We start from the raw sequence: 7,290 nt of genomic DNA, 5'->3' as shown, positions 1-7,290 counted from the left end.
GCTGGAATGTGGGGAATGGCATCCTGAGGCAGTGCAGGGCAGCAGCACCCTGGGCCTGTCCACATAAACCATTCTGTCCTCCTAGGCCTCTAGGCCCGTGATGGAAGGAGCTGCCTCGAATATTTCTGAAATGCCTTTGGGGCTTTTTCCCCATTGTCTTGACTATTAGCACCTGGCTCCTTTTTAGTCATGCCAATCTCTTTAGCAAGTGGTTGCTCTGCAGCACCCTTGCATTCCTCTCCTGAAAATGTTCTTTCCTTATCCAACACATGACCAGGCTGTGAATTGTACAAATTTTTACTCTTTGCTTCTCTTTTAAGTATAAATTTCACTTTTAGGAGGTTCCTTTGCTGCCATATCTGATTGTAAGCTGTTAAAAGGAGCCCACCATGCCTTGAATGCTTAGAAATTTCTTCTGCCAGATAGGTCATCATGCTTAAGTTTAGCCTTCCACAAATTCCTAGATCATGGACACAATGCAAGCAAGTTATTTGCTAAGACGTAACATGAGTGACCTTTGCTTCAGTTCCTAATGAGACCTTGTCATCAGGGCCTTTTCTCTCTATATTTCTATCAGCATTTTGGTCACAACCACTTAACCAATCTCTAAGAATTTCCAAACTTTACGTCATCTTCCTGTCTTCTTCTGAGCCCTCTAAACTCTTCCAACCTCTGCCCATTACCCAGTTCTAAAGCTTCTTCCACATTTTCAAGTATCTTTATAGCAACACTTTACTCCTTGGTACCAATTTTATGTCTTAGTCCATTTGTGTTGCTATAAAGGAATACCAGAAGCTGTGTAATTTATAAAGAAAAGAGATTTATTTGGCTCACAGTTCTGCAGGTTGTACAAGAAGCATGGTACCCAGCATCTGCCTCTAGTGAGGGCCTCAAGCAGATTACGCTTAGAGCAGAAGGGAAAGAGGAGTCAGCATGTACAGAGACCACATGGAAAGAAAGGAAGTAAAAGATAGAGGGGGAAGTTACAATGTTCTTTTTAACAACCGGCTCCTGCAGTAACTAATAGAGTGAGAACTAACTTATTAGGGAGAAAGATGGCCGAATAGGAACAGCTCCAGTCTCCAACTCCCAGCACGAGCGACACAGAAGACAGGTGATTTCTGCATTTTCAACTGAGGTACTGGGTTCATCTCACTAGGGAGTGTGGGACAGTCAGTGCTGGTCAGCTGCTGCAGCCCGACCAGTGAGAGCTGAAGCAGGGCGAGGCATCACCTCACCTGGGAAGCGCAAGGGGGAAGGGAATCCCTTTTCCTAGCCAGGGGAACTGAGACACACAACACCTGGAAAATCGGGTAACTCCCACCCCAATGCTGCGCTCTACCAAGGATCTTAGCAAAAGGGCACACCAAGAGATTATATCCCACACCTGGCCGGGAGGGTCCCACACCCACAGAGCCTCCCTCATTGCTAGCACAGCAGTCTGCGATCTTGCGGCAAGGCAGCAGCAAGGCTGGGGGAGGGGCGCCCGCCATTGCTGAGGCTTAAGTAGATAAAGCCGCTGGGAAGCTTGAACTGGGTGGAGCTCACAGCAGCTCAAGGAGTCCTGCTTGTCTTTGTAGACTCCACCTCTGGGGACAGGGCACAGCTAAACAACAACAACAACAACAACAAGCAGCTGAAACCTCTGCAGACACAAGCGACTCGTCTGACAGCTTTGAAGAGAGCAGTGGATCTCCCAACACGGAGGTTGAGATCTGAGAACAGACAGACTGCCTGCTCAAGTGGGTCTCTGACCCCTGAGTAGCCTAACTGGGAGACATCCCCCACTAGGGGCAGACTGACACCCCACACCTCACACGGTGGAGTACACCCCTGAGAGGAAGCTTCCAAAGCAAGAATCAGACAGGTACACTCGCTGTTCAGCAATATTCTATCTTCTGCAGCCTCTGCTGCTGATACCCAGGCAAACAGGGTCTGGAGTGGACCTCAAGCAATCTCCAACAGACCTACAGCTGAGGGTCCTGACTGTTAGAAGGAAAACTAACAAACAGGAAGGACACCCACACCAAAACCCCATCAGTACATCACCATCATCAAAGACCAGAGGCAGATAAAACCACAAAGATGGGGAAAAAGCAGGGCAGGAAAGCTGGAAATTCAAAAAATAAGAGCGCATCGACCCCGGCAAAGGAACGCAGCTCATCGCCAGCAATGGATCAAAGCTGGACGGAGAATGACTTTGACAAGACGAGAGAAGAAGGCTCCAATCCATCAAACTTCTCAGAGCTTAAGGAGGAATTACGTACCCAACGCAAAGAAACTAAAAATCTTGAAAAAAGAGTGGAAGAATTGATAACTAGAATAATTAATGCAGAGAAGGCCATAAACGAATTGACAGAGATGAAAACCATGACATGAGAAATACATGAAAAATGCACAAGCTTCAGTAACCGACTCAATCAACTGGAAGAAAGAGTATCAGTGATTGAGGATCAAATGAATGAAATGAAGCGAGAAGAGAAACCTAAAGAAAAAAGAAGAAAAAGAAATGAACAAAGCCTGCAAGAAGTATGGGATTATATAAAAAGACCAAATCTACGTCTGATTGGGGTGCCTGAAAGTGAGGGGGAAAATGGAACCAAGTTGGAAAACACTCTTCAGGATATCATCCAGGAGAACTTCCCCAACCTAGTAGGGCAGGCCAACACTGAAATTCAGGAAATACAGAGAATGCCACAAAGATACTCCTCAAGAAGAGCAACTCCAAGACACATAATTGTCAGATTCACCAAAGTTGAAATGAAGGAAAAAATCTTAAGGGCAACCAGAGAGAAAGGTCGGGTTACTCACAAAGGGAAGCCCATCAGACTAACAGCAGATCTCTCGGCAGAAACTCTCCAAGCCAGAAGAGAGTGGGGGCCAATATTCAACATTCTTAAAGAAAAGAATTTTCAACCCAGAATTTCATATCCAGCCAAACTAAGTTTCATAAGTAAAGGAAAAATAAAATCCTTTACAGATAAGCAAATGCTTAGAGATTTTGTTACCACCAGGCCTGCCTTACAAGAGACCCTGAAGGAAGCACTAAACATGGAAAGGAACAACCGGTACCAGCCATTGCAAAAACATGCCAAAATATAAAGACCATCAAGGCTAGGAAGGAACTACATCAACTAACGAGCAAAATAACCAGTTAATATCATAATGGCAGGATCAAGTTCACACATAACAATATTAACCTTAAATGTAAATGGACTAAATGCTCCAATTAAAAGACACAGACTGGCAAACTGGATAAAGAGTCAAGACCCATCAGTGTGCTGTATTCAGGAGACCCATCTCACATGCAGAGACATACATAGACTCAAAATAAAGGGATGGAGGAAGATCTACCAAGCAAATGGAGAAGAAAAAGAAAGCAGCGGTTGCAATCCTAGTCTCTGATAAAACCGACTTTAAACCATCAAAGATCAAAAGAGACAAAGAAGGCCATTACATAATGGTAAAGGGATCCATTCAACAGGAAGAACTAACTATCCTAAATATGTATGCACCCAATACAGGAGCACCCCGATTCATAAAGCAAGTCCTTAGAGACTTACAAAGAGACTTAGACTCCCATACAATAATAATGGGAGACTTCAACACCCCACTGTCAACATTAGACAGATCAACGAGACAGAAAGTTAACAAGGATATCCAGGAATTGAACTCATCTCTGCAGCAAGCAGACCTAATAGACATCTACAGAACTCTCCACCCCACATCAACAGAATATACATTCTACTCAGCACCACATCACACTTATTCCAAAATTGACCACATAATTGGAAGTAAAGCACTCCTCAGCAAATGTACAAGAACAGAAATTATAACAAACTGTCTCTCAGACCACAGTGCATATCAAACTAGAACTCAGGACTAAGAAACTCAATCAAAACCACTCAACTACATGGAAACTGAATAACCTGCTCCTGAATGACTCCTGGGTACATAACGAAATGAAGGCAGAAATAAAGATGTTCTTTGAAACCAATGAGAACAAAGATACAACATACCAGAATCTCTGGGACACATTTAAAGGAGTGTGTAGAGGGAAATTTATAGCACTAAATGCCCACAAGAGAAAGCAGGAAAGATCTAAAATTGACACTCTAACATCACAATTAAAAGAACTAGAGAAGCAAGAGCAAACACATTCAAAAGCTAGCGGAAGGCAAGAAATAACTAAGATCAGTGCAGAACTGAAGGAGATAGAGACACAAAAAACCCTCCAAAAAATCAATGAATCCAGGAGTTGGTTTTTTGAAAAGATCAACAAAATTGATAGACCGCTAGCAAGACTAATAAAGAAGAAAAGAGAGAAGAATCAAATAGACGCAATAAAAAATGATAAAGGGGATATCACCACTGACCCCACAGAAATACAAACTACCATCAGAAAATACTATAAACACCTCTGCGCAAATAAACTAGAAAATCTAGAAGAAATGAATAATTTTCTGGACACTTACATTCTCCCAAGACTAAACCAGGAAGAAGCTGAATTCCTGAATAGACCAATAGCAGGCTCTGAAATTGAGGCAATAATTAATAGCCTACCAACGAAAAAAAGTCCAGGACCAGATGGATTCACAGCTGAATTCTACCAGAGGTACAAGGAGGAGCTGGTACCATTCCTTCTGAAACTATTCCAATCAATAGAAAAAGAGGGAATCCTCCCTAACTCATTTTATGAGGCCAATATCATCCTGATACCAAAGCCTGGCAGAGACACAACAGAAAAAGAGAATTTTAGACCAATATCCCTGATGAACATCGATGCAAAAATCCTCAATAAAATACTGACAAACCAGATCCAGCAGCACGTCAAAAAGCTTATCCACCGTGGTCAAGTGGGCTTCATCCCTGGGATGCAAGGCTGGTTCAACATACACAAATCAATAAATGTAATCCAGCATATAAACAGAACCAAAGACAAAAACCACATGATTATCTCAATAGATGCAGAAAAGGCCTTTGACAAAATTCAACAGCCCTTCATGCTAAAAACGCTCAATAAATTCGGTATTGATGGAACGTATCTCAAAATAATAAGAGCTATTTATAACAAACCCACAGCCAATATCATACTGAATGGGCAAAAACTGGAAAAATTCCCTTTGAAAACCAGCACAAGACAGGGAGGCCCCCTCTCACCACTCCTATTCAACATAGTGTTGGAAGTTCTGGCTAGGGCAATCAGGCAAGAGAAAGAAATAAAGGGTATTCAGTTAAGAAAAGAAGAAGTCAAATTGTCCCTGTTTGCAGATGACATGATTGTATATTTAGAAAACCCCATTGTCTCAGCCCAAAATCTCCTTAAGCTGATAACAAACTTCAGCAAAGTCTCAGGATACAAAATTAATGTGCAAAAATCACAAGCATTCTTATACACCAGTAACAAACAGAGAGCCAAATCATGAATGAACTTCCATTCACAAGTGCTTCAAAGAGAATAAAATACCTAGGAATCCAACTTACAAGGGATGTAAAGGACCTCTTCAAGGAGAACTACAAACCACTGCTCAGTGAAATAAAAGAGGACACAAACAAATGGAAGAACATACCACACTCATGGATAGGAAGAATCAATATCGTGAAAATGGCCATACTGCCCAAGGTAATTTATAGATTCAATGCCATCCCCATCAAGCTACCAATGACTTTCTTCACAGAATTGGAAAAAACTGCTTTAAAGTTCATATGGAACCAAAAAAGAGCCCGCATTGCCAAGACAATCCTAAGTCAAAAGAACAAAGCTGGAGGCATCACACTACCTGACTTCAAACTATACTACAAGGCTACAGTAACCAAAACAGCATGGTACTGGTACCACAACAGAGATATAGACCAATGGAACAGAACAGAGTCCTCAGAAATAATACCACACATCTACAGCCATCTGATCTTTGACAAACCTGAGAGAAACAAGAAATGGGGAAAGGATTCCCTATTTAATAAATGGTGCTGGGAAAATTGACTAGCTATAAGTAGAAAGCTGAAACTGGATCCTTTCCTTACTCCTTATATGAAAATTCATTCAAGATGGATTAGAGACTTAAATGTTAGACCTAATACCATAAAAACTCTAGAAGAAAACCTAGGTAATACTATTCAGGACATAGGCATGGGCAAGGACTTCATGTCTAAAACACCAAAAGCAACGGCGACAAAAGCCAACATTGACAAATGGGATCTAATTAAACTAAAGAGCTTCTGCACAGCAAAAGAAACTACCATCAGAGTGAACAAGCAACCTACAGAATGGGAGGAAATTTTTGCAATCTACTCATCTGACAAAGGGCTAATATCCAGAACCTACAAAGAACTCAAACAAATTTACAAGAAAAAAACAAACAACCCCATCAAAAAGTGGGCAAAGGATATGAACAGACAGTTCTCAAAAGAAGACATTCATACAGCCAACAGACACATGAAAAAATGCTCATCATCACTGGCCATCAGAGAAATGCAAATCAAAACCACAATGAGATACCATCTCACACCAGTTAGAATGGCAATCATTGAAAAGTCAGGAAACAACAGGTGCTGGAGAGGATGTGGAGAAATAGGAACACTTTTACACTGTTAGTGGGATTGTAAACTAGTTCAACCATTATGGAAAACAGTATGGCGATTCCTCAAGGATCTAGAACTAGAAGTACCATATGACCCAGCCATCCCATTACTGGGTATATACCCAAAGGATTATAAATCATGCTGCTATAAAGACACATGCACACGTATGTTTATTGCGGCACTATTCAGAATAGCAAAGACTTGGAATCAACCCAAATGTCCATCAGTGACAGACTGGATTAAGAAAATGTGGCACATATACACCATGGAATACTATGCAGCCATAAAAAAGGATGAGTTTGTGTCCTTTGTAGGGACATGGATGCAGCTGGAAACCATCATTGTTAGCAAACTATCACAAGAACAGAAAACCAAACACCGCATGTTCTCACTCATAGGTGGGAACTGAACAATGAGATCACTTGGACTCAGGAAGGGGAACATCACACACCGGGGCCTATCATGGGGAGGGGGGAGGGGGGAGGGATTGCATTGGGAGTTATACCTGATGTAAATGATGAGTTGATGGGTGCTGATGAGTTGATGGGTGCAGCACAGCAACATGGCACAAGTATACATATGTAACAAATCTGCATGTTATGCACATGTACCCTAGAACTTAAAGTATAATAATAAGAAAAAAAAAAGAAAAAAAAAAAAAAAAAAGAAAAGGGGCACATATACACCATGGAATACTATGCAGCCATA

Source organism: Theropithecus gelada, chromosome 11 (assembly GCF_003255815.1).
Source record: "Theropithecus gelada isolate Dixy chromosome 11, Tgel_1.0, whole genome shotgun sequence".
Classification (NCBI taxonomy): domain Eukaryota; kingdom Metazoa; phylum Chordata; class Mammalia; order Primates; family Cercopithecidae; genus Theropithecus; species Theropithecus gelada.
Note: the sequence above shows the minus strand (reverse complement) of the source record.